We start from the raw sequence: 18184 nt of genomic DNA, 5'->3' as shown, positions 1-18184 counted from the left end.
ACAAAATAATACTTTGGAAGTTGTGTGGATAGTAATAATTAAGGGTACTATTGGAAAAAAGTAATTAATAGTACATTGAAAAGTGAGAGTGACATTCATTTTGAAACAAATTATTTTTGCTAAAGCGACACTCATTTTGAAACGGAGGGAATATGAATGAGTAGCTAAATGTATTAGACTATGGTTTTATAAGCCTCCTTTTCTTCAATTTTCTTTGCATGACAATGAAGTGTAATTTACAACAAGGTATTCAACTCAGTCTCAACTGATGAAGCACTCAACTCGTCAAATGAGTAGTTATCATTTTTTCGGACACTGAGAGCTTATGAAAGACACGAAGACACTACGAAGCATTTGAGTTTGAAGATTCATATGCTCCTGAAAATTACTCGATCTTTTTTAGTTCAGTTCAAAAACGAAACTAAATTGATTCATTTCTCGATTTTCAAATTTGATATGTTAAAAACAAAAGTTGCAACAAACACAAAAGAATCAATCAATTTAGTTTGGTCTGATTCCACTTTTAAAAAATTAATTAGTTTTATCCGGTTCCAATATAATTTGATATATTAATTTTTTTAATTGCATTTTCAAGTGAATCAATTAACTAAACAAATCCAAAATGTATATCATCAATTTAGTTTGGTCAATTCAACTTTTAAAAAATGATGAAAATTGAACAAAATCAATGTAAATTTAATTGATTTTTGACATAAATAAAATGATAAATAATCATTAAAACTTACAAAAAAAAGACATCGAATTTAAACCTTGATCACAATGTTTAATCTAAACTAGATTATCGACCCGTGCGCCGCACGGGTCTTATGAGCTGAAAAACATTCACTAACAACTAAAATGCCATAATTTAAAAAAAAAATGAACATTACATTATATATTATTGTATGAAATACTAAAATGCAACAAATAGTCGATGTAGTCAAATAATCACCTAAGTGATATTGTTTATATCAAACATTATAGAATATTTTCTCATAAACAACGTTGGATGTAAAAGCAAAATCTTCAACATCTTCATTAGTGATCAATATTTTCAACCCTTCTTTTGAAGTAACTCTCGATATAGCAATATACAACTGTCCACGTGAAAATACAGGCGTTGGAAGATATATGCCAACAATTTTAAGTGACTGACCTTGACTCTTGTTAATAGTCATTGCAAATGATACGGGCAAAGGAAATTGCCTTCTTTGAAACTTCAAAGGAATTCTCATGTCCGATGGCGTTAGAGATAATCTGGGTATAAACTTTCCCCTCGACTTACGGTAATTAACTATATAAAATTTATATTAGTAATATTATTAATGTTTTTTTTAAGAATATTATTAAATTATCTATAATAATATAGTGATTTCATTAATTATTTATGTATATGCAAAAATTTGTTAAATATTTGTACCTCGCTTGTTGTAGAATTTATATGCTTATATCAGCAAAAATAAGTTTTTATGTCCCAGTATTAGAAAGTTGATATGAATTTTTTTGAAAACTCTTGACTATTATCGAAATACCAACATTAATGTAATGTTTATATTAAATATTTTTTACTTTATATAAAAATGTACTCGTTGTGGATTTTACACGCTTATATTCGTGTAAACAAATATCTTAGCTATGTTTATATTTTACATTCACGAATATGTGTCCCGTATTTGTTTTTTATATTTATCTCTTTGTGAATAAACAACATAATAAAAACTCATGTAATAAACTTCAATGACATGAAAATAATGATTTACGATTTAGCTCTAGTTTTCAGCTCTAGTTTTATGATTTAGAAACCTTTTGGCTACTGTATTTTTATAGAAGTTCTGAAGTATATTTTCCTAATCACAAATTCCTAGTTTTCTTTATCATCCCCTTTTATCCCAATTGAATTCGGTGCCGTTTTACAAATCTGTTTTGCTAAGTATTTTAATTTGAATTGCTTTCTTGTTGCTGCACTTATTTATTTAATTCCATTGATGCCTTGTTTCTTTATCATATATTCAATTCCATGTGATATTTAACAAATACTTTAGTTACAACCAAATAGATCATTTTTACACCAAATTCCATGTGATATAAAGGCAAAAGATTGAGCCACACCAAATTTATATTTTTTTTAAGTACAATTTTCCTGATTCTTATTCTCAAGGTATAAATTACATATTTTAGTCATACAAACTCTCAATTTAGCAGCACTACACACAATCCTTGACTACTTCTATCAGTTCATTTCTTTTGAGTTTCTAATACCACTTGTCAATTGCCAAACATTATCTCTTAGGACAAAGTCTGCTGCCACACTCTTGGAACTTTGATCAAAATTCAACCGCATTTTTCACTCGAGATAAAAGGCTTGTTGAATTGTTTCTCATTGTCATTTTTATGCAACGTCATTTTTACATGTGCCCTGCAGCTTTGCATAAAACATGGTTGCTAACACAAGCTACTCCACAGTCAATCCATCCTTAAAGTATTCCTCCCAACTCCTAAGAAAAGTATTCCTCCCAACTTGAAACACCTTAAATCCATCCTTTAATTATACCCACAACCATGGTGCCTATTTGAAGTTGTTAGCATATGTAAAGTAATAAGCCTCACAACAATAAAAACATTAGGTAATGAAACTGACAACAATAAATCATTGTAAAGAAGGCTAGGCTCTAAATGCTGAAATTAATAGTTAGGAAGTTCTATACAGTAGCACAAATTTTCTGAAAAAATTATAATGGCTAGGCATGCTTTCATAGTTGAATCCATCACAAAAAGAAATTCTTCTTGTATTTGCTCTATTCTTCATGTTTACTTCACATAGTCTTGTTACATAAAACTAACATTATTTCTAAATAGTTAATAGGACAAAAAAGAAAAATCATGCCTACTACCCACAATCACTTTTTTCTAGAGAAATACCTAGTCAAGCCTACTCCTTCATAAGTTCATAGAAAATATGTCTTAAAATGGGGACATTAAAAGGGTTTGTTTTAGTCAAGTTGAAAGATAATTAACCTATACAATTTGAGATATATTTATCAATTACTTCAATAAAAATTAAAGTTTCATCTGAAGAGAAACGAAAAATCTATTAAATAATTTATCTTTAACACACTTAAGAAAGAAACAGTGAGAATGGCTTTTATAAATCAGACATAAGTTTATAAGTGAATGAAAGACCATGGTCACACCATATATCCGTGTAGAGAAAAAAAATCCTTAAGCCGTCACAATTTTGAATGAAACTACATACCTAGATAATGCCAGCACAATCAACTTTGAAAAAAAGCAATCATTTCTGCCAAAACAATATCCATAAGCGAAACATTCAGATCGATTTATCAGAAGAAGTAATCATTTTGATGGCAAACATGTTGGGTATGGAAGATTAAATGAATATGTAAGGATGTGTTTCAATTCATTCTGATTTGTATGTATATATAGCAGAAAGGGAAGGGTGAAGAGTGCTACGTTGAATTGCTTTGGAAATAGCTAAACCTTTGTTGAGTGGTTATTATACGTGTTATGTGCATGGGGAATAAAAGCAGATTTTGTTTTGAAATTCAAATTGGAAGCTAACAGTGCTAAAACCATGCCTTAATAAATGCATAGGAAGTGGAATGAACCTAACAAATGGCCGGCATAATTTGAATTTCAAATTTAAGATATTGAAGGAGGGAAATATTTTAGGGTTTAGAGGATTAGCATTAAATGATAGGTAATTAGAGGGAAATTTTTAGGTTTAGTTGTAGCTAGACCTAATAAGCTTTAAGAATAAGTGAAGTTTTCAGAATTTGTTGACCAAGTTAGACTTTACCTTTTATCTAAAAAGGAAAATGATAATTAACTGTTAGAATTTATTGAGAAGCTTCTCTCATAAGCTACCGAAAACACGTGAAATTGTGAAACGGTCAACACACTGCAACTCGCGAACCCTAGCAGCACCGTGTCTCTCCTCTTTTCCATCTTCCTTCTTCAACTCATCGCGGTTATTTTTTCTAGTTCTTCATCTTTGTTGTGATTTTTTATTGTTCTTGATTATGCTTCTTTTGATGGGATTATTGTGAGGTTGGTGAGTTACTGAGAAAACGATAATGTAGCATAATGTTTTGAATTCGAACCAAATCTCACACCAATTATGAAGCACGGACACCGGACACGATACAGAGAAAACGATAATGTAGCATAATTTTTTATTCTCGTGTCCGTGTCAGATACAACATGTGTCTGACACCTGGACACGTGTAATCCGAAGAGTGTTCGTGCTTCATCGCACACCAATAAAATTAGATGTGTCGAGCAAGAAGAAAGTAGTAACCAATAATCAAATAACCTCAAACAACAACTATAGAACTAGATAAAATCTAGTAACCAAATGTAAAATAAAGAGAGAAGAGAAACACACACCAAGATTTGGTCGGTTAGTTCGTTCTAGCAATGATACACGGCTGGAGGAGAAAGATCTCTCCACTTTATTGTCAATGAGTTTCTTTACAAATGATACAAAAGGGGTTACAAGAAATTAGTTTCCATAAACTTTCCATGAAAAAATTGAATTTCTACTCATTTACCAATTTTTTCCCATCGGTGTCCAAAGACACTCAACCCTTAGCATCTATGTTCCCTAGAAGTTCACTCATTTGGTTTGCATTGTAGCCAATTTCCAAAATTTCATTAAATCATCAATTTTGAGTCACATTTTCAACAAATAATGTAAAAGAAGAAACACAAGAGTGATTAGGGTTAGGGTGTATAAAACTCAAAAAACACCGACATTGACATGTCGACACTGATAAAATTTTGAGAAAATAACATAATTCAATGTAATCACATTTGTCGATGTCATGAAATTTAGACATGTCGGGTATCGGGAGACGCCTTCGATTAGAAGAGTCGGTGCTACATAGATAAGGGCTAGTTTGAAATGCCATGTGAGTTGTGTTTTGTATAACATATTTGTGTTTTGGAAATACATACTTAGAGAAAAAATGTGTCAGGTGCTACATAGCATTTATGTGTAGGGGGTGGTGTTATGGTTGGTCAAGCTTGATAAGGCCAGAATCAAGTTTGGATTTGGCAACTTTGAAACTGAAGCTGAGTTATGTATCTAAAATGATTTTGGGGTGGTCTGTGTTAAACTGAATCGAGGAAAGAATCAGTTAAATCACCCTGTTAATCTGCAATGTTTCAGTTGAGCTTTGATTTTTGAGGTTGTATATTGTTTTCACTCAGATAACACCTAAATAATCCTTAAAATCTCATGCCATATAGAGAAATATGTCATTGTTCGAATGTAATAATCCATTCAGTAACATTTTTGTATATTGATGCAATTATACTTAGTTGAAAGTCGCATTGCCTTGTTATAGTAAATTGATTTCAGTGTTTACTCTTGTTTATTACATTTTGAAGTTTATAACTATCTGTAGGCAAAGCAAATGATGGAGAGGGTTCAGATATATTCCGCAGTGCACCAGTAGGCAATTCAACTGACTATGTGGAGCTTTTAGCAGCAACCCTTGCAGAGCATCTGCAACAATTGTCAAGCATTCAGGTGAATAGGTGATGCATTAGAACATGTCTTAAAATATGCAAAATCCTGTCAAGGTTGAATTGCTTCTAAAGGCAGAATCATTTTATATTTGTCATGTTGTTTTTGATAAAGTTTTTAGGCAACTCCTAACCAACTTCGCTGATCTTGTTGAAGGGATTAATGTCCTTAATGATTTTGACATTAATTAGGTGATTGGTCTACTTTGAACTTGTATATGCAGAAAGTTACCTTGATTTGGTGGAACCTTTACTTTTGTTTTGGGGTGTTGTTTATGTGAGTATACAAATAGTTTTGTTTTTAGATCTTTTATGCATGTGTTTCCTGAGGGATTGGAAATTTTTGCTTTATATGTCTTGTCTCAGTGTTTGTCGACAGTACCTTCTTTTAAGTTGCAAACAGACTTTATTTACCCTTTGTTAGCAGATGGTCGTATATAATTGTTATTATTACTACTAGGCGTTTAGGTAAACTACTTAATTAAGCATTTACGCAAAAAAAACAATGCTTATCATTTAAGCACTTATGTATTGTAGAATGAAAGAGGTGATGTGTTTAAACTGCTTATTGTGGAGGTTACTGAAATAAGGTAAAAACAACTTGTTGAGAGTCCCACGACATATAGTAATATGGCCAAAGTAGTGCTTACAAGTTGGTGGATATCCATGACTTTACAAACTGATTTTGTAGGGTTGAGTTAGAGCCAATCCAAATTTTAAGATAAGCATTTAAACAAGTTATAAGCTATTCCAAACACTCCCTTAGTGTTATTTATATGTGGCTTATTTGTTAATGCAAGTAGATAAGTAAAATGCTGATAGGGACTTTGGTGTTATCGGAGGCCTAAATCTAACATCATATGAGATTCTTGCTATAGCATTTAAGTGGCTTGGTTCTTCTTGACAGCTGGCTTTTAGGGAGATTTCTCTTAAGTGCTCTTGACTACTTATCAAATGGTATCAGAGAGACTGGTTTCCAATGTCTCACAAAGGGCTACCTCCAGAAGGGCTAACTGGAAAGCTCAAGTAAAGCTTCGTTGTGCAGCCGGATTTGCAAGTGCTTGAATACTTGTCAAATAACTAGTTAACTTTTTCCTATGAGATATGTATAAAGCAATTAAACCTTGTGCTATGCAGGAGTTACATTGCTTTTATCAATTACCTGCTGGTTCTACAGATAAATATTCATATATAGTTGAATGTGTCTTTTGCTCTAATCACAGTAGCGGTTTAGTATCTTATACAGAGTAGACCATTAGTAACGATTATATACTCGAAAGATTGATTGATTCAGATCTTGGAATTTCACATTGTTGCATTTTTTATTTGCAGGTGTTTATTAACCAACTCAAAGACATTGTGCCAACAAGTCAGAAGTCCATATCATAGTGTACAGAAAAGGTGAGCTGCTTGGCCTTCAGACAAAGAATCTTTCTGATAGGAAATCTTTGGAGGCTCCTTCAAGTAACAAAGTGTCAAGTTCAGAAAGTGATTAAAGAGTGAGTAAATATTTGATGCCCCTCCTGCTTTTCAATAAAAATTTGGGATATTTGTTGCTATGTTTGTTTGCCTCCCTATTTGCATTGATAGCAGTATATTTACATTTCATATCAGTTTTTATTGTATTCAATGCATATGATGATGATAATGATAGAAATCATTCAATTTTTTCAATAATTTTCATTTTGGTGCAGGCTATTGAAATCGTATGATCTTCATGGTGTATTCAATGTTATGCAAAAATATCTCGTGGATTCCTTATATGTAAATATAAATTATTCAAAAAAGAAAAGAACGGGCAAAGTGGCAGCAGGGACAGATGACGGAGACTTGAAGAAAAAGTGTGTGATGATGGATGATAACACGATTGACTGGCTAAATCTTCCTCAAGAATTATGGTTAGTTATTATATCCAAGAATTTGAATACATTCGATGTTCTTCGGTTCCATAGTGTCTGTGCTTTATTGTGCTCTATTCTTCCCCCTCCTTTTCCTTCTCCTTCTCATACACTTCGCATTCAAGATAGTAAGTTTTTGTTGTTCACCGAAACCAAAATATTTCGCCTACAACCATTATCGCCAACTTGTTCTTCTAATAAAGGGTGGATCGTAAAGGTTGAAAAATCAAAATCTGGCAAACTTCGTCACTTAGATGTTGTCACTAACACTCATATCTCACACACATTCCCTTCTAATGTGTTAGATTTCATGAACTTGCGAGTTAAGGAATTGTTTCAAGCATATACTCTCAATTTTTCTAGAGATGGAGGTGATTTAATTGCATTTGAGCCCCTTAATGATGTTTATAAAGTAGTGTTGTTTTCTGTTGAGGGTCTCGGTCAGATGGTCTTTGCTCTTTATAAAGATGGAAAATTGCGAGTTTCCAATATTGGATATAACAATTTGATTATAGTGGATGATGGGAATAGAATCTATAATGATATAATCCTTTATATGGGGAAGGTTTATGTTGTGGATAAGAGTGGAATTATTTTCTGGATCAATTGTTCATCCTTTAAGTTGGTTCAGTGTTCACCCTCCTCAAGTAATGATCGTAGCAAGAAGCGTTTGGTGGAGTCGCGTGGAAGTCTTTTTGTGGTTGAAATGTATTCTAGAAGAACTAGTGTGAATGCCTGCAAATTACTCATGGAAATCAGTGTTTTAAACGTTGATGGAGAATCAAGTAGATGGCTTCGTGTAACAAATTTGGGTGATGTTATGTTTGTTTTGGGCAAAAACTTAAACTTTTCATTGTCTGCTACGATTATTATGGATTGGAAAGAAATTGCATCTACTTCTGTCTTATAGGCAGGACTGCTCGTTACAGCTTGAATAATTTCGGATTTAAGTACGTTGATGACATTTTTTGGCCTTGTCCAACTTTGTTCCATTCTGACAGTGTGTATCAGATCCAGTGAATATCGAGTGTGATGAAGATCATGAGCCCTAGTGCGTAAGGTGGATATGACCAACTCTGCATCCTCTGGCATCCGTTCTTAGTCAGTTGTGATCTATCCTTGGACTGCAAGTAATTTATGTATTTTACAGTTGTGCATAGGATGATTTGGGTCTTATAGAAAACCCACTTTATTTTCTTGTACTGTGTTGTGACTTTGTGCACATTGACTGATTAGTGGAATATATTTTTTTTTGATTTTATGATTCCACTATTTGTTTGTTTAGCATAATCATATACCTTAACCAAAAATTGGGATTAGACTTCGTTGATATGACATTGAGCAATTGAAATGTGAGGTACTTTTATCTTAGTTTTATTATCCATACAATATATTTCTTGATATGAGTTGAAAGTTGTCAATTAATGGTAGACACGTAAATGAGTTATAAGGTTTTCAGTTAAGGCTATTTCATAATGAGGGTTTAAAATTTAATTAAATACAGATAGTTAATAAATTATTTATGATATGATTTCATTTATATAGCTGATTTTAGTGAGAAAAGGATTACTCCGAAAAAGAAAGGATTATATAGTTAATAATAATATTTAATAAACAATATAATGATTAAAACCCTATTATTTTTGGATTGGTATAGGTTACTCCATTTAAGTAATCTTATTTGAAATTTTGTCGGACACTAAGTATGAACAATTCTCTCATCCATGATTCAAACTTTAGTTTTCCATGTGGTAGTAGACTAGCTCCTTAGATCCAAAGCTCTTTTGGAAGATTAAAAATCCACTTTAATTTGGAGCATTATATAAAGAAATAGATAAAAATTAGTAAATTCAATCTGCATTGAGTCTAGGAGAAAGAGTTAATCTCTTATTATGTGGTGAATCAAACATCAAGTTCCACTTTAGAGATGTCCCAAGATTTAGTCCTTCTAATAAGCTCGGATTTATGAAGGTTTATGCAGGGGCGGATCTGGGATGAAATTACTAGTGTGGCAAATTATCTTAGACGTAATTTACGTTAAAAATAACTTTTAATATATGTCGATGTTGCAACTAATAAAACATACCAAACATTATAGTCTAGTGGTTACGGCTGGGATTTTTTTTATTTTCTTGTTTTAGCCTTGTACACCAAAAAAAATATGTTGACGTTGCAACTAACAAAACATACCAACCATTATAGTCTATTGGTTGATGAATTATTAAATGTAAAAAAAATATGGCAAAAACAATAGCCAAGACTTCAACCAAGGACCGTGAGTTAGAATAGCCTGCACTTTACCACTAGACCAATGCAACATATGTCAATATATATCCAAATTAAAGATATATAATATAAAGTTTAGGCTTAAATATAAATAAAAAAAATGGGCTGGTTTGGTGTGGCAATAGCCACACTCAGCCATGAACAAATCCGCCCCTGGGTTTATGGCTTGTTCCGAGGCTTCTTCGTAAGTTTCCAAGATATTTCTCATTGCCTCAGCTTATTGTTCACGAGCTATGAAAAGGAGAAAACAGTCGTCCGCGAAAAAGGAGTTGAGATATAACTAGTGCTCTGATAAAAATGTTAGTGCCCTCTGATATCATTACGGCTTTAAGCTTCTTTGATTAGTGACGTCAAGCCTTCCGCACATAAGATAAAAAGATAGGGGGAGAGGGGATCCCCTAGTCTGAGACCTTTACCATCGACTACCGGACCCATTTGTGCCCCATTGATCAACATCGAGTAGTCTATCGTTTCAACACAGAGAATAATCCAATTGATCAATTGTGTTGAGAAAACCCATTTTTACCATTACGTCTCGCAAATACTCCCAGTTCAACCTGTCATAGGCTTTAATAACATCTAACTTCAAAGCTACATCCCCTTGCTTTCCTTTTGCCTTTGCCTTCATATAATGGATAATCTCAATTGCCACCATTGCATTGTCTATAATGGACCGGCCCGAAACTAGAGCTTACTTATTGATGGAAAAGCATTTATCTAGCACCAGCTTGAGTCTATTTGCAAAGACTTTCGCCGCCATTTTATATACCACATTGCATAAAGCTATCGCCCTCCAATCTCTTATAGATATCTAAACATCTTCTTTAGGGATGAGGGTAATGTTGGTAGAGTTTAAATGAGGAGGAAAAAAATCAATTTTCGAACCATTCACAACCATCTTAAAAAACTTATTGGGCACACATATCCCAAAAATGTTGATAGAAGCTTGAGTTAAAACTGTCAAGACCGGGACATTTATCTGCTTGCATAGAGAAAGTTGTGGTTTTGAGTTCTTCCAAAGTAAAAGGTTCTCTCAACGAAGCATTATCTTGTCCGTTGATTGTTGTTGTGATAAGATTAATGACATTACCTCTCACATTTTGCTTTTTTTGGAACAATTGTGTAAAATACATGCGCTCTATATGTTTATAAAGACTCGTTAGGAGAATTTATAAAACAACTTATGACAATTTTAGTAAGCTTTTTTTTTCAACTTATTTTCACAATTTATTCAATATAGTTATGAAAATTATACATAAGCACTTATTACAACTACAAATTTAACAACACCTCCTTCTCCATCTCAAAACCCTCTCTATTCATTCTTCTCCAACTCAAAGTCCTAACTCGCTCTCTCGATTGTGTTTCACCGTTCCAATCCAACAATGGATGCTCCGCCGCCGCCGCCGTCATCGGTTGTGATTCCCGCCGATCTCATCGCCGTAATCCTATCATTCCTTCCGGTGAAAACCATCACGCAATTCAAGCTTGTATCAAAATCATGGAACACTCTCATTTCCAATCCATCTTTCATCAAAATCCACCTCTACAAATCCTCACAAAACCCTAACTTCATTCTCACACCTTCTCGAAAACAATACTCCATCAACAATGTTGTATCTTTACCCGTTCCTCGTTTACTCCTCAATCCATGTCGTTGGTTCTTGCAACGGATTACTCTGTTTGCGTTTCAAATCTGAATTCATTACACATGTGAAATTCAGGTTCCGTATCTGGAACCCTGCAACGAGGACAATGTCCCAAGAATTAGGGTTTTTCCGCGAAAATAAACCTCTATTTGGTGGCACTTTCAGATTCACTTTTGGTTGTGATTCTTTAACAGGAACTTACAAGATTATATCGCTTTATATGGTCGCGAATCGAGGTTTATGGAAAACCAATGTGAAAGTTTTCAATTTAGGTTATGATGATGATGATAACCATGGTTGGAGAAATATCTCGTCTCCGTTTGTATGTGGTGATGGTGTGCATTTGAATGGTACTGTTAATTGGTTGACTCTTCGCGAAGATATAAGTTCCATTGGAGGATCGCTAAAACCTTCGGCTCCTCATGTTGACCATTTCCTGATTGCTTCACTCGATCTTTCCACCGAGACATTCACTAAGTTGTTGCTTCCGAAGGGTTTTAAGGAGGTGCCATGTGCCGAGTCAAATCTTCGGGTTCTTTTGGATTGTCTTTGCTTTTCGCATGATTTTAGGAAAACTGAGTTTGTTATATGGCAAATGAAGGAGTTTGGAGTTCGAGAGTCTTGGACTCAGTTGTTTAGAATTCGATTTGTTGATCTTCAAATGCATAACCTTCCGATTGATGTTCATTACTTGGATGAATCTCCACTGGTGCCGCTATACATTTCTAAGAATGGAGATACGGTGATATTAACAAATGAGGAAGATGACGCAGCTATTATCTATAATCAAAGGGAAAAGAGAGTAGATAGAGCTAGAATTTCCAACGAAATTCATTGGTTCTCTGCCATGGATTACGTTGAAAGCTTAGTTCCGACTCCTTGGAAGTAAGTTCTCTTCTACAGTTGCTTACAATCGTTTAAATATTTGGCAATTTATGTATGTAGTGTGAATACTTCATACTTCATAGGATGCCTTAGGTTGATTATTATATTGGAGAATGATTATCTATTGGTCCTTCAATCTACTGGATTGAATGAATGTGTTTTGATTGTATATTAATTATAAGCTAGAAGATGATTTGTTCCCTCTTGCATATTACACAACACAAATGAAATAGACAATGGCATTGATTTTAGGGGAAATTACATTAACCTCCCATGAGGTTTTCTTAAACAACACATAGATCCCCTCTATTTTAATAAAAACACTAACCTCCCCTCTATGAATTAACGGTTAACACCGTTTAGACTTTAGACATCAATCTTTCAAATTTCTTTATTAACAATTCTAATGTCCTTACATCATGGCACAAATCTGCTTTAGTGCGACCATTGTGCTTCAATATTCACTTTACCCTGGTTCTCCGCTGCCAATATATATGCATCTTCTCCTTTTTCAACATTCCCTGTAATATACTCCATGGCCAATCTTTTAAAATGTTGAGACTGTTATTTTGAGCAAGGATTATACTATAGTATCATAGAATTTTTTTCATATATCTGATTTATAAGGAATTAGTTATTGATAATTGGGGATAATGTAACATGCCTGTGTCAAATTTTGTGTGTTTTTTATTTGCGCCTATAGAACAATTTTGGTGCATCTTGTACTAATTCATCACATAATGAATCTTTCTTTTCTTTAAAGAATAAAGCAGCATGATTCCATCATAATCCATAATAACAAATATATATACACGTTATCCATTCACATTTATTTTAAAAGATAAATAATCTTTCTCTCTATTATGGATACCTCTTCAAACATAAAGACCACAATCTAATTTCATGGAGGAACCAAATCCCTATTGTAAATAGCAGTCTTGAACCTCAAGGGAGTTATGTATGCTGACGGTAGAAGAAGGAGCAATCCGACTTATTCAAACTTCCGTTAAAAAGAAACTAACAGTGTTAACTTATAAGGGAGGTGTGTGTCAATTATAGAAATAAATAAGGGAGGTTGGTGTTCATTTTTAAACTAGAGGGGGGGTTTATTTGTTGTTTAAGCAAACCTCAAGGGAGGTTAATGCAATTTCCCCTTGATTTTATAAGAAAAAGCCATAATAAAACAAAGTAGAAGGAGGTTTTCGAGCAGGTGACAGACTTGTACAAAACCATTGCACCTATAGATGTATATGGCTGCACTTTTAATCATAATCATTATGTATTCATTTTTTCATTTATGTTTTGTTGCTTCATTTTTAGTCTGATGGATAATTTTTTAATTATAGGTCTGGAGATATAGAGGCAAAGACAGAGGAAGAGGAAGAGGAAGAGGAAGAGGAAGAGGAAGAGGAAGATGAAGATGAAGATGAAGAGGAAGATGAGGATGAAGAGGAAGATGAAGATGAAGAGGTAGCGGGCGGGTTTTTCTTTATGATGATCAAGTAAGCGTGGCATTGATCTTGAAGTTGATGGATGGGGGATGATTTGTTATCTGAAAATGGGGGTAGACTAAGTGACACTGATCTTGATATCGATGAATAGGATGATTTGTACCAGATTATGATTTTGCACTAGTATCATCAAAGCATAGGAAAGAAGTAGGAATTCGTTATCTTTACCTTTTCAACTATGTGATTTTTTTTTATATATGACTTGGATCGTTAGTAATTTTGAAGTTGATATACTATGTCATATGAACTTATATATTAGCTTATGAAAGTTGTTGCTCACTTGTTTGACTAATTTTTTTTATTAATTTTATATGACTTGGATCTTTAGTTATGTTGAAGTTCATATATGACATATGAACTTATATTTTAGTTTACTCAAATTGTTGTGCACTTGAGTGACTCAAAAATGATAATATTTTTGTTTGAAAGTGGATGCTAGATTTAGGGTGCAGGGAAATATATGATGAAGCTTATATGTGTATGTTGATGTGTGTGTGTGTGTGTGTAATTGATCCTGGTAGTAGATAATTCAAAGAGTGGTATTTGGAATTTTTCTTAATCCTAGTGGTAGATAATTTTGTTTGTACTAATATTATTGTAATGAATGTCATTCATTATAAGCATCTTATATTTCCAAGTCATTGGTTTTGTCTATGCTTAAAACTGAGATCATATTTCGGAAGCTGGAATGGACTATAATTATAGGTTCCTTCTCATGTGCCGATGGTAGCGCTACTTTTCCCGTTACTCCACTTGGGGATGCTTGTAGAAATCCGTAGGATCTATCGTCTTTTACGTGTAGGTGCATATCTGAAACTCACCAGCTGTATGTTACTCCAACGGAGTCCAACACAAGCACATTCGTAATCAGCAAAGTTGACAGAATTTAGATAAATTGTTGTAGGTTTGAGAATTAAACAAACTGGTAGAGGTTCATAGCTCATACATAGGAAGCTAGATGTGTTTAAAAATCCTTATTGCTCGTCTTCTGTGTTTCTTCTGGAAAAGTCCTGGAAAAGTAGAAGATGGAAGCCACTTCAATAACACAATTGTTGAAGGGCTTTTATGATACTATCTATGCACTGACAGTATTCTTTTGGAAGCTTAACCACTTTTCTCCAAAATAAGTTTCTATGCTCAAGATAGTTATATGATTGTCTTTCTATGAATTTGGTTGCAAATATTCTATGACAACATTTTTTTTTTTTGTTTTATTAGTGAGATTTAATGATATTCTGGGAAGAAATTCTTCCCATTTTAACTATGACTTGCATAGTTGCCTTATATATGATTGGATTATTAGATAAGTTTTGTCTACAAGCTTTCTATGTCCATTAAAACTAGTATTCAATTATAGCAGTTTTAAAACAAGTTCAAAAAACAAAATTCTGTCATTTTTAAAATTAAGTTTTTAAAGTAATTAACTGAAAACAGGTTTCTTAACCAACTTTTAAAACATGACAATGAAAACCGGTTCGGAGCCCAATTTGAAAATAAGCCGGTTTGAAATAAAAAATGGTTTGAACAAGAAATTAGTTTTTAATCAGGTTAAGTTAATGTATGTTACTGTAATTTGTTTTATATTCTAAATTGGGTTTGAACCGGATTCAACCTGAATTAAAATCAATTCTACTCCTGACCAAAAAAAAAAAAAAATCAATTCTACAAATTATTCGTTTTTACTTAAATGGATTTTAGGAATGAATTTATTTATTTATTTATTTTACAAAAGGAATGAAATTGAATTGTACTCTCAAATTCGAGTTTTTTAAATAAATTTTACTCGCAAACTCATACGTACTCATTTAAACTGTATTATTCAGATATATCCATCTGGACAACAATTTGGCATGATTTTCATGTTGTTGGATTAGGATAGGCACAATTGATTGGAGATCATATTATATCACAAGTTATGCGGTTTAAATATCTTGGGTTCATACTACAAAATGGAGAAGAAATAAGAAGAGATGCAAACCATCAAAGCCAAGTTGAATGGTTGAAATGGAGAACCTCAGGTGTTTTATGTGACACAAAAGTTAAGTTGAAGGAAAACTTTTATCAAACACTTGTAACACCGACGATGCTCTATGTGGCAGAGTGTTAGGTTGTTAATAACCAACACAAGAATAAATTAAGTGTAGCAGAAATGATGATGTTGTGTTGGATGTGTGACAAGATTCGACGAGATAGAATTAGAAACAACAACATTAAAAAGAGAGTTGGAGTAGCACCTATAGTAAAAAGGATTGTGGAAGATTTTAGTGGTTTGAAAATATAGAAAAAAAGGCTTGTAAATTATATAGTAAGGAGTTTTCAAACCTAAAAAAACATAAGAGATATTATTGAGGAAGATACATAGATTAATGAGTTTGATAGAATATAGCATATGTTATGGCGTTGTTTCATCAATGTAGCCGATGTCATTTAATGGGATAAAATTTGGTTGTTGTTGTGTGCACAATTTGTCATAATTGATTACGGTTAAGTTTTTTATTTCTAAAAGTGTAGCGATAAAAATTACGCTCACTAAGAACTTTGAACATAGAAAAGTGGAGAATTGTGTCGTGTATCAAGTCTGAGTTAAAAGTCTCATATTTAATGAAAAGCAAATGTTAAATATCTTATAAGTGAAAATACTTATAAACTCAATAACATAAAGATTGTAAATAATAATGTAATGTTAAAATTTTCTTTCTAATTATTTTTAACCAATGTTCTTCATGACTCCCTTATGAGATATTAAAAATGTACTATTGTAAAACCGTGTTGCCAAAGTGATGACCTCATTAGCGACAATTTGTAAATAGTTAAGCTCTATTTGAGCTTTGAGATATGCCCTATATAATTACTTGTGGTTTTTTGCAGTAATAATTAAAATCTTAGTTATTCAACAATATAATTAGTCAACCATTGTACTTATTGAACTAAGGATGAGCTGGGCAATATACCCACCATATGTTAAGAGTGAAAAACTTTTCTACAACTAATTATCATTCAAAAAACTGAAAATTAAAACTTTGTTTGGTGAGTAAACTAAAAATGTGAGCATGTGGAGACTTATCGTGTCATAAAAAGAACGAAAGGTGAGGTTGGTCTCAACTCTCTGACAAATCCAATTAATATTAAGCCCAGCTAATTCCTATTTTTGTTTTATTCATAAATCAACATCAGCAAAAAGAGCTTATTGAAAATATCACATCTTAAAATGGTCCACATTTTTTCAATGAATTTGTATATCATGTATGTGGATATATGGCTAGCCAACATTTCCCTTGCATAATCAATGAATGCCACCCTTTGTGTGCATGATTTCTGCCATTCAACTTGGCATTGGCCCCCTCAAAACCTAAATCTCTTTCATATTCTCTTTTTCTACACACTTGTAGTTTTGTTTCTTTGTGTACGTCTCCCATATGCTTTAAAGACAACAACTTCATGCAACATGGACAAGTTATAAATCCTAATATAGATGTTTAATTTATAAGATTAAGGATATAGTTACTAAATTAACAACTTTTAAATTGAGAAATAGTTTTCTTTCAAGTCCGAACTTTTTTTTTACAAACCTTCAAGTCTCACCTACATTTGTGTGTGTAAATCTCACTAATTAAGATGGTGGCAACTAATTGATCCTCAGTGAATAATGTTAAGTCACATGTCCTACCTTAACAAGTAAAAATATCGAAATTACTATGTCAGACACCATGACCGAGATTCAAACTTCGTCTTCTCCACTTGCATATGAGTTCTCAAGTGGCTATATCCATTTTTTCTATATAAAAAAGAAGGAATATAATGTTAAGAGACTGAGAATTAGGCTCAATTCTCTTCAACAAAAATTATATTAATATTTGTTATTTCGAAAAGGAAAAAAAAAGACAAAAAGTAAATGATGAATCTTATAAAAAGAGAAGGTAAATGATGAATGAAGGAAAAATGATTGGTACATTTTCTAGAGCAAGAAGTCGCACATTTTTCATGCCATATAATATAAATATATATGATATGAATATGATTAGAGTTAAAGCAACCAAACATTAAAGAAACTGCAAGACCAGCTAAAAATACATTAATGTATAGGCCAGATTAATGTATCTCTAGCTACTATTATCAGCTTCATTTTTATTTGGATTATAGTATATCCATAAATAGCATATCTTCTCATTAATTATAGTACTCATAAGAAAACAAAGTTATATCATCCACAATTTTCATGTGAACATTAATAGAACATGTATGCAAAAGCTGTTTGAGGGAAAGATCCAAATTATTGGACACCTAAAAATGGTCACATGTAATAAAAACACGACACAGACCGTTGGTTGAGAGGTCATATATCTTTAAAAAGTGCTCATAAATATGACATATCATATTCATTTAATTATGCAAACAAATAAGATCT

At 32.7% G+C, this 18184-nt stretch overlaps 2 pseudogenes across 2 annotated transcripts; both read left to right on the top strand.

Moving 5' to 3' along the window:
- Nucleotides 1-7085: 7085 nt before the first annotated feature.
- LOC146918694 (F-box protein At2g26160-like) lies at nucleotides 7086-8717 on the top strand (annotated as a pseudogene). Its single transcript, XR_015016338.1, has 2 exons — nucleotides 7086-7142; nucleotides 7245-8717. The product of XR_015016338.1 is annotated as an F-box protein At2g26160-like (transcript).
- Nucleotides 8718-10980: 2263 nt separating this feature from the next.
- Nucleotides 10981-14071, top strand: LOC146918693 (F-box protein At1g11270-like; annotated as a pseudogene). Its single transcript, XR_015016337.1, has 2 exons — nucleotides 10981-12268; nucleotides 13615-14071. The product of XR_015016337.1 is annotated as an F-box protein At1g11270-like (transcript).
- The last annotated feature ends 4113 nt before the right edge of the window (nucleotides 14072-18184 follow it).

Source organism: Medicago sativa, chromosome 6 (genome assembly GCF_051527215.1).
Source record: "Medicago sativa cultivar Bolivia chromosome 6, Bolivia_mono, whole genome shotgun sequence".
NCBI classification, from domain to species: domain Eukaryota; kingdom Viridiplantae; phylum Streptophyta; class Magnoliopsida; order Fabales; family Fabaceae; genus Medicago; species Medicago sativa.
Note: the sequence above shows the minus strand (reverse complement) of the source record. Positions and strands in the feature narration are given on the sequence as shown.